This window comes from Hermetia illucens, chromosome 5 (genome assembly GCF_905115235.1).
Source record: "Hermetia illucens chromosome 5, iHerIll2.2.curated.20191125, whole genome shotgun sequence".
In the NCBI taxonomy this organism is placed as follows: Eukaryota; Metazoa; Arthropoda; class Insecta; order Diptera; family Stratiomyidae; genus Hermetia; species Hermetia illucens.
Genome location: NC_051853.1, coordinates 40,004,778 through 40,025,634, shown reverse-complemented (window position 1 = coordinate 40,025,634; position 20,857 = coordinate 40,004,778).

The window sequence follows — 20,857 nt, the reverse complement described above, 5'->3', positions numbered from 1 at the left end:
CGTGAAACGGGCCGTAAAGGGTGGTTCGGTTTCAAATCGGTGTGTGTTCGTTGCCTAGTTGAAACCATATAGCACCGAATACTCCCACGACACGAATTAGTTTTATTGGGTTTCAATACGGTTTGAATTTGTGCGTGGGGAACAAAACGCAATCAAAGATTTCACATTCGTATGTACGGTTCAGCTTCAGTTTTAGGCTCACAACGAGTAAATTTTAATAACAAATTGTTAAAAGTTTTCCGTTTTTTAGCTCAAATGAAAGGTTCACCGAATATTGACGTGAATCGACTAATTTATGCTCTGGGACAAAACCAGTGAAAAACACAAGGACAAATTTTAGTGGTACGAAGCGTGCAAAGACATTTGTATTGAAATTGTGAACAACTATATGTTATATATGGTTGTCCTTCACCCTTAGTGGGAAATAGAGCGTCAACCACACCTACGGGGCATAGCTCGCGGTTACCTCAAATGCGGTTCATCTCCACTTCAACCACGCTTCCTAGATATACAAATTGATCGGCGCTTTCAATGCTCTGCCTATTAATGCAGATGGGAAGATTGCGATGACCCGCCAGACTGAGAACCTTCCTTTTGTTGGTGTTTATCTTCAGTCCAATTCTACTTGCTTCTCTTTCTAAATCCAGGGCCATTTGGCCAACGTCCATGACCCAGTGAGGGAACAAACAGATTTCATGAGCGTGATCGAAGTGTGTGAGGAAAGATGTCATCGTCCATTGAATTCCTCTACGTTTTCCGGACAAGTCAGCATGAAGCATAAGGTGTTGATGTGGTATGTCGATCGAACTTTCGAGATGCTCTTTGATGCGTTCCAAGATTATTTTAGCTATTAGCTTTGCGATGGCAGGGAGCACGAAGATATCACACTCAAAACGTGTGCGTTTTTGGAATCTTAAAAATCATCCCTTCTTTCACTCTCCAGGAAAGGTCTCGGATTCTCTGGATTTCCGTAGGAAACAGCAAATCTACAGAAACTGCGGGTGCAGCGATAAATAAATCTGCTGGGAGACCATGAAGCCCGGCGGCCTTACTTCGTTTTAGTGCATTAATGGCCGAGTTTATCTTCTGCTTGAAGGAACAGTCGATATAAGCATGTTACGGTGACTAGCCATTTCATCCACAAGACAAGGAACCTCACCAGATGTGACACGGTTAAGAACTATGGTGAAGTGTTTCTTTGTTGTTTATCGTGGATGATAATTCACGTGCCAACGTTCTTCACAGGATCATCGAAAGATTTGCGACCACATGCAAGTGTTTTCGTGAGGCAATGTACAGGCAATGCTGATCGATATTCTCAAGCGCGTTACTCACTAGATCTGCCCCGCGCCAACAGGATAGCAAAATCCAAAAGACAACTCCTAAATCGACTGCTGATCGCAAAGAGGTTGATCTGATTACCCGCACGTTGAAACTCAACTGAACTTATGGCAGGCTCTATGCTCCGGCAATGTGCCACTAATGTTGAGGCAGTGGAAGTTGCAGAAATCCACGAACCTCCGACCACATGTCCAAGCAAGGTGCTGTCAGATCCCACCTTAGAATTAAGATCGCCTATCACGATCATAATGTCCCCTTTAGGAAGCTTCCCCCCAACTGCGTTTAAATGTTCGTACAAAGCATTATTTTCCACTACATCGGAAGCCTCCATTGGCGCGTGGCGTTGCACAATTCTGATTCTCCATAACCTGAACCGAAAACTTGCAGCTAGAAATCTATCAGAAACCGGCTCCTAGGTCAAGGGAACGCTCCTTGCGATTGTCGTCAGAAGCAACCCGACACTGGATTCGCGTCTACTACCATTTTGCTTTCTAGAGTGCAAAAGCACATTGCATCTCCAGAGTCCCACCATCTTACTTCTGTAAAAACTTGTTGCTTAGGCCGAGAATAATAATAATAATAATAATGTTTGGCACAACAATCCATATTGGATCAGGCCGCGTTTCAAATCTCACTGGTGGCAGTGGGATTTGTATTGTGACTTGACGTCGGATACCAGTCAACTCAGCTGTGAATGAGTACCTGAGTCAAATCAGGGTAATAATCTCGGGCGAGTGTAATGCTCACCACATTGCCTCCTACAGTATACTGTAGTGTACCGTTTCGGTCTTCAATAAAGTGCTCTAACACACTTCAAGGCCCTAATCCAATATTAGGCCGAGAATATGCAGTTTATATCATTAAGATTGCCGCTCAAGTTGGAGAAAGCAAGCATTCTAAGGACCCTCGCTACCATTACCGAGGAGCGTGCGCACATTTCAGAAACCAATCTTAGTCTGCTTTCGATAGCCAAAGGTCGTAGCCGTGAGGTCAGTCCCTATGGTTAGTGACATTTTAGTAGCAATAAAGCATTTTAGTGGCCTCTTACGGCAAGCAGGAAAAGCTCTAAAGGAATTTTAAAGCCCCAACTCGCAGGGAAAAGTAACGAATTTGACGACATTAAAAAAACAGAAATGGGAGAGTATTGGAAAATTCGACAACGTGTTTTCAGTTTCGAAACCATCTCAGTGTCGTTCGAAATTGTGTAAAACTACTCAAGCTTTCACTATATCAGGACCCTAGTCAGCATCTAAATTTGATAGTAAATTCTCCATTTGTGGTGCTTATGTAAGCCAAAAATATCATCTCCTATGAGGTAGGAAGGTGTCTTAGAATTCAGTGTGTCTGTAAGGCACTTGCCCTCCGGTATGTCGATGGTGCCGCTTATGGTAGGCCTCCACAGTTGACAGTTCTGAAAAACGTTACAATCGCAGTCCTTCCTATACGCTCGAACATAAGAACATAGACTATATGTTTCCCACCAAGAGCACCTAAGCAATTTGGAGAATTTGCAATAGTTTCAAATTTCATGGCAATTGATTCCCATTTGCTTTTATTTGGATGAGAGATTCATTCTGATTGCATAACAAACGTCTCTGACGATCTTAGTTATGTTTGAAACCCTAAGTTTAGTGCAAATCTGAGAAAGTACAACCACTTGTCAAATACCTAAAACAGAAACACGAACCAGTTTAAACATTCTACTAGAAGAAGTTTAAAATTTTAAATAGTTGATAGTTATTTTGTTTAATGAAATAATTTTTTTTTCTTTTAGGTAAACATGCTCTGAAGAAGTGGATTCAAATCCCAACCTAGCATATAAAGCTACCGTTTTCTCAGCCGGCCTTTTAGTCCCTTACCATCGACTTCGATCTTTAGATCAATCTTGAAAAGTGAATTCCCTTTAGCGGGAATTATGTGACCATAGCATCGAAGACGCCATCTCTCTCTCACAATTGTTCCACGATCGCTTCAACCCTATACCAACCGCGGATATCCTCATTTCGGATGTGATCAAAGCGTATCATTCCACTAATCCAACACAACATTTTCATCTCCATTACCGCAAGACGCCATTCATTGTCTTTTGTAGTTGGCCAACACTCAGAACCATAGATGCGACAAGGCGGATGACGTGGCATTAGATTTTGAGATTTGAGACGTTCGTTGATGCGTTGATCACAAAGAACACCAGTTGTGGAACGCCACTTCATCCAGCTTGCGCTAATACGTGAAACAATTTTAAAATGCAGTTTTCCATTGGCTGATAGCATTAACCCGAGATATTTAAATCGCCCAGTTCAACTTCGAGAAACCAGAAGCCAGATGCTCTGGTATGAAAGGTTTTTTGTACTTGTTTTATAAAAACATCTCCCCTCTCCCTAGCACGTAATGTTTATGCATGTATTATGTCAGAATATCCACTTTTGGGTGGTACTAACATTCAAAGTCTTGGAATTTGCATTGAAGCGACAACTTAGACCTATTGTAACGTTGTTAGTAATAGTGTCATTTATATCAAGCTTGGTAAGATCATGCTCTATATCATAGCCCATATTAAATGATTCTAACAAGTACTGCAGTCATTTACTAAAGATTATAGGAATATACTATTATTATTAAGTTTCTTTGAACAGAGATCTGTATGAAGGGAGCCTATGCACCATAAAGTGGCAGTTTCCTGATTATTTTCAGATTCTTCTATTAAGAATGGCCCCGTTAAAAAATAACCTTTTTCTAGCCCCGCCCTCTCGCCTTGTGAATTAAATGTGAAAACTGAGGCCAGGGTTTAAAAGTAGTAAGATCTTTCATTTGATACCCTATATGACTATATATGGTAAAAAAAATTGTACAACTCCCTTTTGAAAGTATGGGGACCCCCTTTAATTTCACGTAGAACGATGTAACTCACTGTATGCGTGAGCGTTAACAGTTCGCACCTTACCACCAAATTAGGTGTCAATGGGTGCAGCCGTATCCGGGAGAAATTCAGAAAAACAGACGGACAGACCGACAGACCGTGGCAGACACCGATGATGAACCCAAGGAGTATGTTGTCTCCGTGGGTGTCCTACAGTGCTCCGTATTGGACCCACTGCTGTGAAATATCATGTGCTACGTTGTGCTTAATTTTCCGGTCCCGGAGGAAGTCACGATAGTGGGTTATATCAACTGTGGTAGTCACAATGCATTTCGATGATGCTAAGATATACTCATGCGAAGCGATCAGTGCTGTTAAGGTTGAGCTAGAAAGTTCTCAAGCGCCGTAAAAGAAATTATGCCCATATTAAAATTCGGGATTGTATCATTACTTCCAAGCCTACCATCAAGTACTTGAGAGTAATGATAGGCGGGAAACTCAGTTATAAGCAACATGTGTAGTATGTTTGCGACAAAGCATCCGTTGGCCTTGGTAAGGATGATTCGAACGCGGGAGGCCAATAGTTAGAGTAGTGAGCTTGATCTTGATCTATGCAGCCCCAGTTTGAGTAAAGTCATTGCAGATCGCAGCCCTAAGGGTGTGTTCAGTCTTTAGGAATGTCTGAGGTGATGCTGCGTTGAACCAGCCATCAAATCGTTTGTCTTCCTGAATGGCATCACGGAAACCACCACAGATGGTATTTCCAACATCATACTGAATGTGTGGGCTACCAAAATAGAAAAGTTTGTAGCCATTTTTTACAGCGCTTGCGTTCTATGTCGCAGTTTTTGGTACTAGATCATCGGGTTTTTTGTAGATCGCAGATATCAATGTGCCTTTTCCGAAGGGCTCTTATGAGTTCCTCCGTCCTTCCATTGAGGGTGAAAATATTTAGCTTATTTAGCGTGCAGACACGTATTTGATTTCCTCGGTTTCCCGAATTTACTTGCGTCCTGACGCGGTCCAAGCGTCACCATTGCCATTTGTCGATAGGACCGGGACCCATTATGGCTTATTCAATGAGGTGGAGGCCTTAGCATTTTCCCAGTATTTAACGACATTGGATGCATTTTCTTGTCACCGAGAGAGATCAGGTAGGATTTAACATGGTGGAATAACTCCAATTAGACTTTCTTTATCTCCTTCCCTGATCTTAGCATTTTATTTTTGTTTTACTGAGGATAGTATAAAGTACATTACCTCAAACCCTCCTCCTTTACCTGGCCTTGGGACCTGCATGCTATGTAAATAACATGATGACTTAGCTACATTCCCTTCTAGAAAATCATTGCCGTCTGGAAATAAAGTGCTCTAAGACGCTTCAAGGATTACGCTCAATCATAACTGCGCATTTGGTTATTAAATTCTTTAATACACTCAAGGACAATCATTTCAATTTTCTAGGATGCATACTTTTATCCCGGCTATTCGCACCTTATATACTTTACGTGTTGAAGGTTTATGGTGCTCATCATACCCGAATCCAATCATAGTTCCCGTTCGAATTCCTATAAAATTAGTTTTTTGTTTCGCAGTAATCATTCTCAAATTCCAAAGTGTTGTAAGCCATTAATTAACGCTCATTATCTGGTTCAAAACGAAATAATGAGTTCTAAAAAACTAAATATGAATTTTTGAATTTCACTTTTGGCCAAATTATCAACTTAAAGTGCTGAATTAGATAGTCTAATCGGAGGCAACACGTGGCTGTATGAGCTCTGAGTTTTTCCCAGAGTACTGCTCTTATTCAATCCAATTAAACCATCTAATATCTAGGAGAATCTTAGAGTCCACAAAGATCGAACCACTTTAGATCAGATGCGAATGGGTGTGAAGACGGGGCTAGGCCGAAATAATTGCACATTACCGGCAGACGTTCCGGAGCATTTTTCATATCTCGTTATCTAATCGATACATTCATTATCGGTGGCAATTCAGCGCAAGCTTGGAACAGTAACCCAATTTCTGTGACTTGCAAGAAAAACCCGTGCAGGCGTTTACAGTGGCCGAAACTGCCAACTCTTTAAAAGGCGGAAAAGAAAAATGATATAAAATGCAGTGTTTTGTTTCCTAGATGGGTAATTTGGAAGTTTTTATTTCTGGTAATGGAGGTTGCGAATTTATAAATATCCACAAAGTTCGTTGATAGATGAGATTATCAGGTTATAAGTGTAGAAAGTATGAAGGTTAGTTGACTTAGGTGTGGGCAAGAAAGATGAGATGTTCCTTGCAAAACGTTTTTCTGCGAAATTTCAGAAATATGTTTTGAGGTGAGGCATATGAATCAGCAATTGAACATTCGCAGTACAGTCACTATATCTGTGTACATATGATAGAACGCGTCTACAGAGCCTAAGAGTAGAATTGGATGTTCCCTACAAATTCACCGACGCTGCTGGTAGTATCTTTCTTCCCTGAGGGCAAGTGAATAATTGGTTTAAGATGAATCATTCCGCAAAAGCAATAACTACTCACCACAACGACCAATCTTTCAGTACTAATCTCCTACCGATGCTAGGATCCTGCACCATTAAAGATAGTCCTGCAGTGAAAAGAGAAACACCTTTGCATCCCTTAAAACTCTTACATTAAATGTAACATCGTCATCCGAAGATAACTGAAGAGTTTTCGAGGAAGCAATTTTGATGGTACAGCGAAATGCCAAGTGGTTAGAAAAAGGTAATGCCGAGGTTATGAATAGCGCAAGTCCAAATCTAATTTCCAATTAGAGTTGACTAATGGAATAATTGTATTTTGTTAGCTCTTCCACCAAAACTAGCACAGAAAACAGGAGAATGTTCACTTTTCTTTTCATCCCAAATAACGTATTTTGCTAACTAGATATTTCCTGTTCGAAAGATCGCCCACCAACAGAAGCAGGAGCTTTATGACCAATTACAACACATGATATAAAAGAAACGGTTTTGTAACTTGGAAGTAAATTTATACGATTTTCTCGCACTTCACGGTTGCTTCAAAAGAAACTCTGTTCAGCAATAGATAGATTTTGTTACGGTCAGCTGGGGAAAAACTAACTAATAACACGAAGGCATTGTAAAATATCTGAGAAATGAGGCAGGTTACGGAAAAACTCGACCATCAGTAAACACTAATCATTCACAATGCCAAAAGTACGTAGAGCCATCTGGGTGAAAAAACCTCCTCAGAAATGAGATACAGATACAGCACGCGCTTACTAATTAAGTTACAAAATAAATCACTGCCTGGCAAGCATAAAATCCACCAGCAAGAAGAAATTGTGGTGACGTTAGCATTGTTTTGGAATGTAAACCGAAATCGTCTAGGTTTAACCCTCCCACCAAAGTTGAAAACTGGTCTGGCGTGATTTGACTGCCTCTACTTTCGGCATGAAGTGCAGTGGAAGCCAATAATAAGACTCATATTAAGACAGAAGACAGAGGATAGTGGAGAAGGAACAAAGGACAGTGGGCAGAGGTCAGAGGACAGAGGACAGAGGACAGAGGACAAAGGACAGAGGCCAGAGGACAGAGGACAGAGGATAGAGGACAGAGGACAGAGGACAGAGGACAGAGGACAGAGGACAGAGGACAGAGGACAGAGGACAGAGGACAGAGGACAGAGGATAGAGGACAGAGGACAGAGGACAGAGGACAGAGGACAGAGGACAGAGGACAGAGGACAGAGGACAGAGGACAGAGGACAGAGGACAGAGGACAGAGGACAGAGGACAGAGGACAGAGGACAGAGGACAGAGGACAGAGGACAGAGGACAGAGGACAGAGGACAGAGGACAGAGGACAGAGGGCAGAGGACGGAGGGCAGAGGACGGAGGACAGAAAACAGAAAACAGAAGACAAAATAAGGGACATCCTCCAACACCTCATTAAACACCTGAGTCTCCACGCACGAGGTCGACCCGTTGTTTTGTTTTATTTTCATTTTTCTGGTTTTAGCTCGCGTTTTTTTTAAGGCGCTAGGCCTGCGAGAATCCCTATGTTTGTTCAGTCATTTTCAAAATCCCATACTTTGGTATAGACACGTAAATTTGGGATAATGACACGGGAAGGATCATAGTGCTTAAAGGATCCCCACGCCGATTTCACCGATTTTTTTTAAGTTTTTGGGATGGCTCTTCTCTCTTGGTCATTTTCAACTGCTCATGATGGTTGTTTGACCAGTTCCATATGAAGTGCCGTGCATCTACTTCATCGCATTGGCTACATGTAACCGAGAGCACAACCCATTTTTCATGAGCTAGTTCAAGGAGCAGTTTCCCATTAAAAGTTCGATCAGGGTTTTTATGCCCAAGTTCTTCGGAGATAATAGAAATGGCGCTCTAAACGCTCAAATTTCGACTGCTGCTCGGGTATCGCCTTCTGATCATTGCCGTTGGCTCGTGGGGTGCTGAGTCAGTAGATTTATTTTCTGGTAGGCATTTTATTAAAAATGAAGTTAGACTGATTATCGGAAGTTTTTGAGGTCTCTGTAAGCAGTTTAGAAATAAATATCACCTTAACATAAATATAAGTGCTTTCCATGCATGCACGAAATACGTTCCCTCCGTTACTAGAGCAGAAATCATCCGACCCTTAGACTAGTACCTATGGAAAGGGTTAAGTACCAATTGCAAAGTACAGTCTTCCGACTGAGGGCTACACCTGTCGTTAATTAAGGTTTTGCATGCCGTTTCTTCCTCGCTTTCTGTTTACTTTGCAAATGCAGCTTATCCAACTCCCAGCTAAGTTCATTGACAAGGATCTGCTTCTACTTTTACATCTCCTCAGCCGACTTAGTTTCTTTGCGAAAACGTCGCCATGATAACCCTTTAGCCCATCTTATGTTCTTCTTTAGAGTTTTCTAAGCCTGTTTGTTCAGCTTAATCGGACTTCTGAGTTCAGTTAAGGAATTCCCTTATCGTTCTTCTTTATTTTGACAAATCCGAGTTCCATTATGGTATTTTACTCATTTTTGACCTATTGAATGGACAGCTCTCTTTGAAAGTAGTCATCATCTGGGATATTTCCTTAATTCCGGCAGTGGATTTGAAGCATTTACCAACGATTAAAACTCAGGTGCCCAATCTGCCTTCCCAGATACCGAAATGGATCGGTTGGAGGTTGATCTATGGCCATTACGAAGTCAATGCACTGTAATCTGAAAGCGTGATATTATTTAATGGAGAATCACTCCGCGATAAGAGGCCTTTTGCTAGGGGATACCACTATGTTATCAATGATCTCTGGCTTAACGACATTAGAAGAAAATTGATTTATTACACAAGTTGAGTATCTGCTGTTCAGTCCCTGACAAATATTTCCTCTCGTGTTATTTCTTGTCGTCTCGTGTTATGTTGGAGTTTCACCAACAGATATAGTGTCCATTAAAATCGCATCCTTCTATTAACCCGATGCCTTTACTCTTCCATATTGATTGCCTCTAATGAATGTTCCACAGGGAACTTCGTCCTCGTCATAGGGACAAGAACAGACTACCAAAAGATCTCCTTAACGTCCTGTGCCCACCACTGTGCACGAGCGGGTTCTAATACTTCCGTTGGCATTTAATAGGTCAGCATGTCGGAAATTTAAGCTGCAGATTTGAGGTTATAATGGACACCAAATTACTCCAAAGCCTTGGCACCATTGTGCTCCTCGTCTAGAAGCCAGAAGAACACTTATTGAATGATGGCAGCTTAGAGACACTCTTCAGGATTTGTTTAATATCCTGTGACACATCATCGAGGAAGAAACAGTACTGCCTGAGTGAATCGGTGTTGATAATGCTGGCCTTATAGCTTGCAAGAGTTTCTCCTTAAGCTATTCGCACAACTTACTATCGAAACTAGATTTATTGCTCTCGTATCCTAAGACCCATCCATCGACTTCGATAACATTGTTTTGGGTCGTTTGCCCTTAGCCGTACTCCGGACGATCTTTTCCAAAAACCTCACAACAAGTCGAGAGTTTTGGTTTCCTCGAAGGCAGTTTACCCAAAGGTGGATTATCCGGAGGCGATATTGATATTGGAGATATTGTTTTGCCAGAAAGTAGTTCTCCCGGAGGTATTTCTTACACATAGTGAAGAGATAGGGCTACAATCCAATTGGTACCGACTGGATCCTAGGGTGGGGAGTGTTGGAAAAATAATTTCTCTAGATCGCGAAAGATGTTTCTAATGGTGCTATGGCACATACGAAGATCTCGCAGTTCTTGACAAGCCCGGCGCCTTTTAATTATAATCTTTGTCAATGTCACAGCAATAGACTTCTGCTTCCACCCAGATCAGAAACTGACATAATTAAGGAGCAGATATTTTTTGAGCAATTACCAGTTCAACCAATATGAAAACATTCCGTAATCTGTGTAAAGTAATTAACAAAGTTTTGTCATTAAGAAAAGAACTGGCAGACTTAGAAAAGAATTTTGATGAATACAGATCCTATGGGGCCAACTTGACCGTCTACAAAATAGATGGAATTCAAAACCTTGAAAGTGTAACTTCACATTGAGTAGAAATAGCTCTCCCGACGAATTAAGATAAAAATCACAGCCTACATGAATCTTCCAGAGAAGTACTTACCCCTAATAATCGACCCAAGGTGGATTTTCAAAAAAGTCCGCTTCCAGAAGGTTAACTTGGATTAAACCTCTAGTCGGATACCAATTTAGCTCCGCACGATTAGGCTTTTTCACAAGGAAGTCATTTCCCTCTCGCAGAATTATGTTAGAGAATAACCCTACAGTATAAATCCAACCTAAGATAAGTAAATTTATGGAGTCCTGGACGATTTCCAATAATACTGTGCAATTTAACTGTTAGAAGTTCAAATGTTTTTGCCAAAAATAAGAGATAGCGCAATGCATACTTTATAGACCATCATAAGTACTCGTAGACGACCAAGAAAGTAGAGCTACCCCAAAAACATAAGAAGATTCGGAAATTGACTTGAGGTCCGCTCGCAAATATTGATGCTACATCGAAGTGCTCCGTCGACAAGTACTTTTAGGAAATTCGATCCCACACGTTTCAATATACAAAAAATTGACGTTTACGTGGGTCCTCATCGTAGCAGAACAATTTGGGACCCTCCAACAGTCTCCAAACGTATGTCCAATCTCCGGACAATTCCCGTAGGCCAAGTCTTAATCATTGGGCTGTAGATTTCCCGACATGCACTTCCTCACCAGATTCAACAGAACAGCTATGCATTTGGTTAGAGAGCCTATTTGAGGGACGCTCCTCTAAAACTTCACTTCGCTGCACTTACTTACAAAGCTCGCAAACGTTATATTTCTGAAAGTAGAAAAGATGACTCTGGACGCGCTAGCAAACGTACAACTCTATAGTAACTGTCGAAATCTTCGAAAGGATGTACGATATCGCAGTCATATAGAGAGTTCTTAAACTAATGGCGAAAAGTCTGACGAAAGGAGGTCCACTTCATTTGTCCCACTGGCTGGTGGTAATCCCAGTAGCAATCTGCTACTCTGTCTCTGAACGGGGTATGCACATAAGTACACAGCAGAACGAAATCCCCTGGTACGGTTGAGCTAGTTAATGGATCCACGCGGAATAAGAACTGGTTGATAAGCAAAAATGTCGGTGTATCATTAAGCACCACCTCAGGATGCTATAATGGTGTAGAAACGATTCGTTCAGAAGGTATTAAGTGGTTGTGCCTGGAATCCGTAAAGCGAGTCGTCATCTAGTCATTTAATGATCCGAATCCTTTTATAAAGTCAAGACCGAATCGGTCATTATGTCCGTAAAAAATCAGGTCCTATCGTCAGGCCCGTAAAAATTAAGGTTACGTCAATCGTCACGCCTATGAAAATTATTTGTATTCCCATCGTCATATCTCTTAAATGTGCGACATGAGTCAGGCTGATGTTGAGGTACCTGATATACTGAATGCGATATTCGGGTTCGAGGCTCGAAGCGAAGACAATTGCTCTGCAACCAATCCCTCAACTGGTCAATCATCGCGTTTTGATGGAGGGCCAAGCTCAGCAGAGCCCAATTGGCCCCACATTGGGCGCCATATATAATGACCATATAGGATTGACGACCAAGACCCTGTCGACCCGTGCTTACACGTGTCTGTGCTAGCCAGGTTGGGGAATGTGGAAGACCCTTTGAGAACTTCAATACCTCGCATGGCATTGCAAAAAATTTCACGGGTCCTTTCACCTAGGATATGCTATGTCGAGCTCCACGCTAGCCAACAGACTAGAAAATTCCAGAAAGGAAAGTTGGTTGGTTGGATCCGACGTCCAGAGGCATCTTCTGTACTTTCCGACTAGTACTGTTTGCGAGCTACATAAGTTAGTGCAGCAGAGTGAACCAATGGCATAGCGCTATCTGTTGAATCTAGAGAAAAATGAAATGCATTTCAAGAAATCCACAGGCCCATGATCAAGATTGTGATTTAGATTTGGTTTGCTGGGATTGTTCGCAAATTGGACATACGTTTAAGGACTGTTGGAAGGATCCCAAAGTCTTCTGCTACGGTGAGGACTTACGCATCGGAAAGAAAACGTGAATTTTTGTGAAGGCTCGAATTTCTCAAAGAACCCTCCACCCCCCTCCACATTTCCGATCCTAGCTAGCACAAAGGCGATGCTGTTTCTAAAAAAACAACAGAAGCTTCCGTGTAAATAAATTGATAACCAATTAAGAACTAAACCCTTAGAAAATTTCTTCCACTTGTTGAGTTTAGCCTTCCAAGAGTTCATCAGAAATTCAATTTTATTTATTATTAATTCCAATTCATTTCTAGGTGTAGTTGGCGTTGAAAGTTGGTTTGATTACAGTAACCTGGTCTCAGAATTGAAATCTTTTAAGTGAATATATTAATACATTAGGAATAAATTGCAATCTTGAATTAACTGGGTCGAAACATTGCTTCCAACTAGCAAATACCCCATTGGGTGAACAAGAGCAAAACATGATAACAACAATTAAAACTAATGTCAAACATATTAGGTTCCAACATTTCTATTTAAATTCATCAGACTCACCCGATCTCCTATGCAAATTCGATGAATGAGGGTCATACGCTTTTTATTCCCACTTTCCACTTATCTCAGAACAACAATCTTCCTAAATAATTGTTGTACAATAGGAAGAGATAATGCAGGTTGAAATTGCAAACCCATTTAATTTAAAGCCAAGATCCGCTGGAACATCTTTTCTTCAAGTTTTATTTAGCTGCATTTACATATTTATGGTAAAGTCTGAACGATAATGTGGAAATGGAAAACCAACGGTTACGAAGGTCTTAAAACTACATAAAGTCTGGGATAATTGGAACGACTCCATCTGAATGCAAAGTGCAGACTTGCAGGTGTTATCACTGTTTTATCATGGAATCATACATCAAAATTAGAAATAATTGTTAGTTAAAGCTACAAGACTTTTCTTAATGCTAAAAGAAGTGGAGGAGAGTGGTAAAATAGAAGCTGCTTGAAACCATTATACTCTCACATACACGTCTAATTTAACAATCAAAATAGTATTAAACATTGGAAAAGGTAATTGTTCTAATTCTAAGTTCGATTGGTAGAGTAGGTCGCAATGCTATGTTGGTATCTTCGGTATCTTTGGCTTTAGAAGAAGAACAGGAAGGTCCATTTAAAATGTTGCCAACTTGATTTCTTTATAATCACCACTTTAGTTATCCTTGAAGGAAACACATATAATACAACAAGTCACAGTTTTGTGTGGAGCAGCAACCAATTCAACACTTCAAGATGATACACTGTACATGCATATTCGTCTCCGGGGACGCTTCTTGGCAAGGTGAGTCCAATTGCAGATTCGGGTCTGATGGTCCCCCACGAATACGTGGGTGTCATGAAAAAAAACTTGGATACACTACAACTTTCTTAATACTATAAAGATTTCCATAAAACTTTCTAGAATTATGTCCCATATTATGGCCTAAGGCCTATAAAACTTTGTTTTTCTATGATATACTTGAAGGGGTTGTCAATAAATTCCCATTATAATTTTCCGAGCTGTCACAATCTCAGCAGATGCCGGATGTTACTTAATACTAGCACTAGCAAGTGCGAAGCATTTAGGCTAGGACGGTTCTACCTACTTAAAAGATAAAGGGGCGCTGGTGATGGTGGCCGTCGAAAACTCCCGGCAATTTTCAACATGGTGTACTTCTACATGGTTTGAACCAGGCTATGTGAGAGTCCCAGGACATCAAGGGAAGCCGTAAGGGATTTAGGTACAAAACTATTTCACAAGACCCCAAATTACTTTGATTTTCTGTGCCAGTAGCTCAGTGGCTTGTTCTCCACAAATTTCCGCTCCATGTTGCTATTATGGGGGATAACAATATCAAAAATATACGCGGAACGACCGTTCTTATCAACTAAAAGTACACACGAATCCCTCCTCCGGCAAAGAGCTCCCCAGCACACAACCATCTACTCGACAAATGGAAATAGACAAATGAATGCCAAAGGCAATTCATGTGTTTACCTTGCATTGCTTGCGACTTCCATTCATCGATCCACTCTTGGTCCGACTTCACCCCACTTAAAGGATTGAAAGATCTACCCTTTAAGCTAAGTAGATCCAGCCCACAGTCAGCCTCATAAATAGCTGCATGCAAGGGACTCGCCTGCTCTTTGCTGCTTCCCACAATCTTCTTCAATGCCAATATCGTTGAAACCTTGAAAGCTGGAAAGTACCCTGGGAATAAATACATTGTGTCCAAGTGTGGATGAATGATCGTTCACCCTAGTCGGAGGGAAAATAGTCATCTGAACTCATAAAGGACAAACACGATGTGTACATATAACCTATAAACGTGACAAGGACGACAATTATATGACGCCCCTTCGTCAAAACCTAAAGGCGGTAAACTCGAAAAGAGGAGTAGAGAGGAAGCAAACCACATTTGCAGGACGCTAAGAGGAAACAAGGTTTCTCACCGGAAAAAGGAAGAGCAAGCTAACAAAAAACGAATATCATGGAAACAAGAGCTTCAACGGACACAAGGGAGGTAGAACCCCAAGAACGAACCGAGGAAACATGGTATAAAGAAAAAAGCGACACTTAAAACAAGATTGCGGCCCGAATTGTTCAATAATACTAAAAATGTTATATAATATACACCAATATTCTCAGGGAGGTCAAATGGGCATCTTGGAAAAAGCGTCAGCCGAATCAGACTTTCACAAAAAGAAGATTTGATGCTGAAGCTGACAAAATCTCTGGACAGAATAGCTAAATAGAGACGTCCTTACTTAAAAATGCTCAAATACCAGCTAAATATCAGGAGATCATTATTCAATATAATATCATTGATGAAGTTACGACGAAGGAAGGCCGCGAGGCGTCAGGAAAACACTTTGTAAGAGTCCGGGTGTTCAGAAATGCGTATGGAGCCACACAAACGACAACTCCCAGTTGGTAAGGTAAAAATAGTGGTTAGCCGACTCAGGGAACAGATGTACCTCAATCGCTATTTCAAAAATCATGAATTTAAGTATCGATAACTCTGATAAGTCAAAAAGGTGCTAGTACCTAATCTTAATCCTAAACGCCATAAAAAGGAGATGGTTCCAGTTAACTTTGCAAAACGAAAGACGCATATGGTCCCGGTTAACAACCGTGGTTACATCATCACTTAAAAACTGGTTATCAAATACTACGGGGCGATGATTGACGTCAAGATCAATTTCAAGAGACACAATATGCCTATAAGAAAGCGGCAAATACCAGCGTGTCGCTACCATCACAAAAGACTGAGATTGGAGGTCCAAGATATAGCCCCAGATTACAGCTGAAGTGTTTCGATTTACCCTGCAAAAAACTTGACAAGCAAATGTTCAAGGAAATACTTCTACAGTCAGCCATGCCAGTCGATAACGCAGGTGCTTGAAAGGATACAAAAGCATGTGACGCTTCCATGCTGCCACTGTATTCAAGAAACGAATGCCTAACTTCTGGTTGAATGCCGAAATCAAAGAACTTCGTAAAGTTGGCCTTAAAGCAAGGAGGCACAGCCAACGTAGCAGAAACCGGCCCGAGTCTGAAAAGCTGCACAACCGATATAAGAATTCGAAGAAAGAACTGGAAGCAGCCATCTCTAGAAGTAAAACTAAATACTTCAATAGGTTATTTAAGGGAGCGGACTTCGACCCATCGGGAGGTGCATACAAGGCAGTCATGACATCAATCAAAAGTAAGCGCTCACCACCGATCACCAAGCCTGATTTGCTGCGGGGTATCGTTAGTAATCTCTTCCCACAAGTTTCAATTCAGATAGATCCCGATGAAATTCCCGAAGTAGCCACTGAAGAAGTCCTGGTAGCCACGAAGAAGATTACCGAAAATAAACCCCCAAGTTTAGACGGCATTCTGAATAAAGCACTGACAGTGGTCGTCAAAACAGTACCAAGGTGATTCGCTGAAACATTTACGACGTTCTTTAAAGATAGAATTTTCCCGGAAAAGTAGTGGAAGCAGAGCTTGTGTTAATCCCGAAGTCAAATAAACTTTTGGGTGATTCTTCGTCTTTTTTTTGTTAATCGGCATCGGCAAACTTTTTTGTGATACAATTCAGACAATGGACCTAAGACATATAGAACAACCTGCGGGGTTCCACAAAGATCAACCCTCGGTCCTCTCCTGTGGATAATAATGTATCACGGAATTTTAAATTTGCAACTCCCCAAAGGAGTGACAATCATTGGCTTCACAGGCGACATCGGAGTGACTATCGTAGCACAAGATATTGATGAGATCAAGGTAATATCAATAAAATCAAAAGAGGCCATTTTTGAAACCAAATCTTGGCGAGAGAAAGCTGATCTGAAGCTCGTAGAGCATAAAATCGAGGTAGTTGTGATCACCAAGCGAAGGAAGCAAACGTCGATAAACATCACGATTGGCGAACGCATCATACAGTCTCAGCCAAAGCGTAAATACGTAGGAGTCATGGTTGATCAAAGACTTAAATTCAAATCGCATTTAAAAAAATTTAAAAACGCAAGCTTTCGAGGTGGCTACGTTATTGGCAAGATTGTCATCAAATATAGGTGGCCCTAGACAAAGTCGACGGCTTCCGATTTTGAGAGTTGTCAGCTCCATCTTGCATTATGCAGCTCCAGTATGGGCATCGTCTTTGAAGTTAGAAGCAAATAGAAAAAAACTCGTACCGTAAAATATCAGACGAAGCAGCTTGTGTGATAGCAGGCCCTATAGACATCTTGACGAACCAGGGTTGACACCTCTATGACCCGTCATATGCAATCGGCGAGTCCTATACCTATCGTCGACAATTAGCACAAAGTGAATCTATTTTGGAATGGCAAAAAAGACGGGATGATTCACCTAAAGGACGCCCGACACACATATGAAACGTCAATTTCCTATTTCAGACTTATTCTATTGACATGTGGAGGAACAAAATCCCAAAGGCCACACCCAGCCCTTCAACCTAGTTAGCAAAAAGGCAGGAAAGCGTTGACAATTTGTTCGCTAATAGTAGTCAATTTAGAATTTTTTCCTGCGCGTCCAACATACCGAGTTATTACAGAAGGATATGCCTTCAATGAAACAACAAGTCCGGAAACCGGAAGCTCGGCGCTTCAGGTATGAAAGGTTTTGTTTGCTTCTTCTGTGAGTATATTTGATTGCAGAACTATCCCATTTGTACGTAGCCCATTATGTATATGCATTTAGTATGTTGGACTACCCACTTTAGTGTGATATTGATATTTAGTTGCAATAAATTTACATGGTAAAGTCAACTTCGAACTACTGTAACTTTGTTAGTAATAGTATGATTTTGATCGAAGTTGGAGATAATATGCTATTACATATTACATTCTATACTATTACAAACTTTTATAACCCTAGGATAAACTTAAGGGGGGTTTTCACTCAATTTCCCTAAAAATATGGTAATATACTATTATTAACTTAATTTGGGCAGGTATCAATATGGAGAGTATTTTAAGGCCTGGACACCATATAGAAGCAGCTTCATGATTTTTGTCATATTTTTTGGTTGGGTAGTTTCTGAGAATGGCTCCTTTAAAGAAACCAGCACTTTCCACCCCTCCCACTCCCCACCTTTCTAACAAATGTCACAACTAAGATAGGCTTCGAAAAGTACTAATCGAGACCACCCCCTTCATCTCAACGTACAAGGATATCACTCACTGCATGTCTGGGCGTCCACAGTTCCCACCTTCTCACCGAATTTCGTGTCAATCGGTATGGCCGCTTCTGAGAAAAGTGCCTGTGACAAACACACAGACGGAGGCCTGGCCTGGACGGAGTACCGAATAAGGCCCTTAAGCTTGCCGTGAAATTCAGGCTGGACATGTTCGCTGAGTTGTTCGAAGCGTGCATGTCCGTGGGAATATTTTTAGCGGCATGGAAGCGGCAGAAGTTGGTACTTCTGCCTAACCCTGGTAAACCTCCAGGTGAACCATCCTCATACCGACCCATATGTCTTTTGAACACGGTGGGGAAAATATTAGAGCGGGTAATTTATAATAGATTACTCCCGGTTGTCGAGAGCCAAGGCGGCCTTTCAGAACGGCAGTATGGGTTCCGTAATGCCAGATCAACCATTGATGCCATCAAATTGATTACTGGCTTGGCCGAAGATTCAATCCACGGAAAGGGCAGTACCAGCAAATATTGCGTGGTAGTAACCCTGGACGTGAAAAATGCATTCAATTCGGCCAATTGGAATCTAATACGGAAATCCCTAGCGTAGGTTGGTATTTCCGCCTACCTCGTTGCAATTGTCGATAGTCATTTAACTGAAAGGAGGCTCTGGTACGACACTGATGACGGACCCCAGGAGTACGTTGTTTCCGCGGATGGGGAACTTCCCATTCCCACTACTGTGGAACATCATGTATAACGATATACTTAATCTTCCCCGGAGGAAGCCACAGTGGTGGGTTACGCTGACGACATAGCGCTGCTTGTTGTCGCAAAGCATCTCGAAGATGCTGAGTTATACTCAAGCGAGGCAATCAGTGCTGTTAAAAGTTGGCTAGAGAGCTCAGGTGTGATACTAGCAGAGGAAAAAACAGGTGTAGTTCTCATCACTAAGCGCCAGAAGAGAAACTATGCCTGTATAAGAATCGGGAATCATATCATCACTTCCAAGCCGACCATCAAATACTTGGGGGTGGTGAAAGACAGGAAGCTCAACTATAAGCAACAGGTGCAATATGTTTGCGATAGATCGTCCATTGCTAGTATGGCCCTGGTGAGAATGATGCCGAACGTTGGGAGGCTTATAGCCAGGGTGGTGGCCTCAATCATGCTCTATACGACCCCAGTTTGGAGGGAGCCGTTGCAGATGTCAGTTAACACTTACAAACTAAGTGCAGTATACAGGAGGACAACCTTGAGGGTATGCTCTGCCTTCAGGACCGTCTCAGATAATGCAGCATTCATCATCTCTGGAATAATGCCGATTGACATCTTGGCAGATGAGATGGTGAATATATACAATGCGAAGCCAATCTCTCCCTTACTGCAGACGAAGAACGCTGAGAGGGAGAGATCCATAAATAGATGGCAAGAGCGGTGGGAACGTGGTTTTATTGGGTAAAAATCCCACACGCTGGTGTTTCCAGACCAGCGTCTTTTGCCGATTTCCACCTCCTGAAAAAAAAAACGGCAGACAGACAGACAGACATTGAACCGATTTTAATAAGATTTTGTTTTGCAAACAAAACCTTAAAAATCGCGAATACCTTAAGCAATATTACAAAGGGGTCTCTCCCTAATCTACTTTTCTTATTTCACTGCTTATGCAAGACTGCGAAGGTGCACTTTAGGACAGCTAAAAATATCCCTTGTTATATTTTTAAATCCGTTTTCTTCTGGATTTGGTGTACCCAGTCAAGTTCCCACTCAAGTTCTAATGCACTTTTCCAAGTAACCCTCTTTTTATCTTGTCAGTTTCAAAGAGTCCAAGCATCACTACATCCAATATACTTAGCGCCGCTTAATCATATTTTCTTAATGAATACTTTTCTGAGATGCAATCTAAATTTTTCAAAAATCCATCAAAAATACTTCCTTTTTTTAACTCTCCATGTATGTTCTGACCTTTCTTTGCTATGAGTGTCAAAATATCTAAAAAATGTTTAGATATCAATGTTGGAGATCATGTTTCATCGAATCTTAGGACCGGATCAAAGGATGTTGCACACCGTACAGTACTCTTCGCAGATAATAGATACTTTTGGAAAGTAAGATTGATTTCAAAACGCTTACAATATCTTCTTCATTGTAAGAGAAGTATTCCTTAAAAAGAAGACATTGAGCATTTCCGACTTTCTCTTCCCATAATAATGAATTGTTTGTCCTTATCACACTATCTACCATCAAAACTATCAAACATTTCATACACATCCAACCTTTCATCAAAATTTGTCAAATGCAACTGGTTGACAATATCTTCCCCAAGATCAGTAACCTTTTTCGCGAAAATCTTGACCGTGATCTTCGAAACGGCCCCCAACCTATGCTGCAGCCATAAATTCGCCGAATCATTGACGACGTGCAATTTTTGGTTCGCTACCGATTTTTATTTCCAGTTCCCAGTAC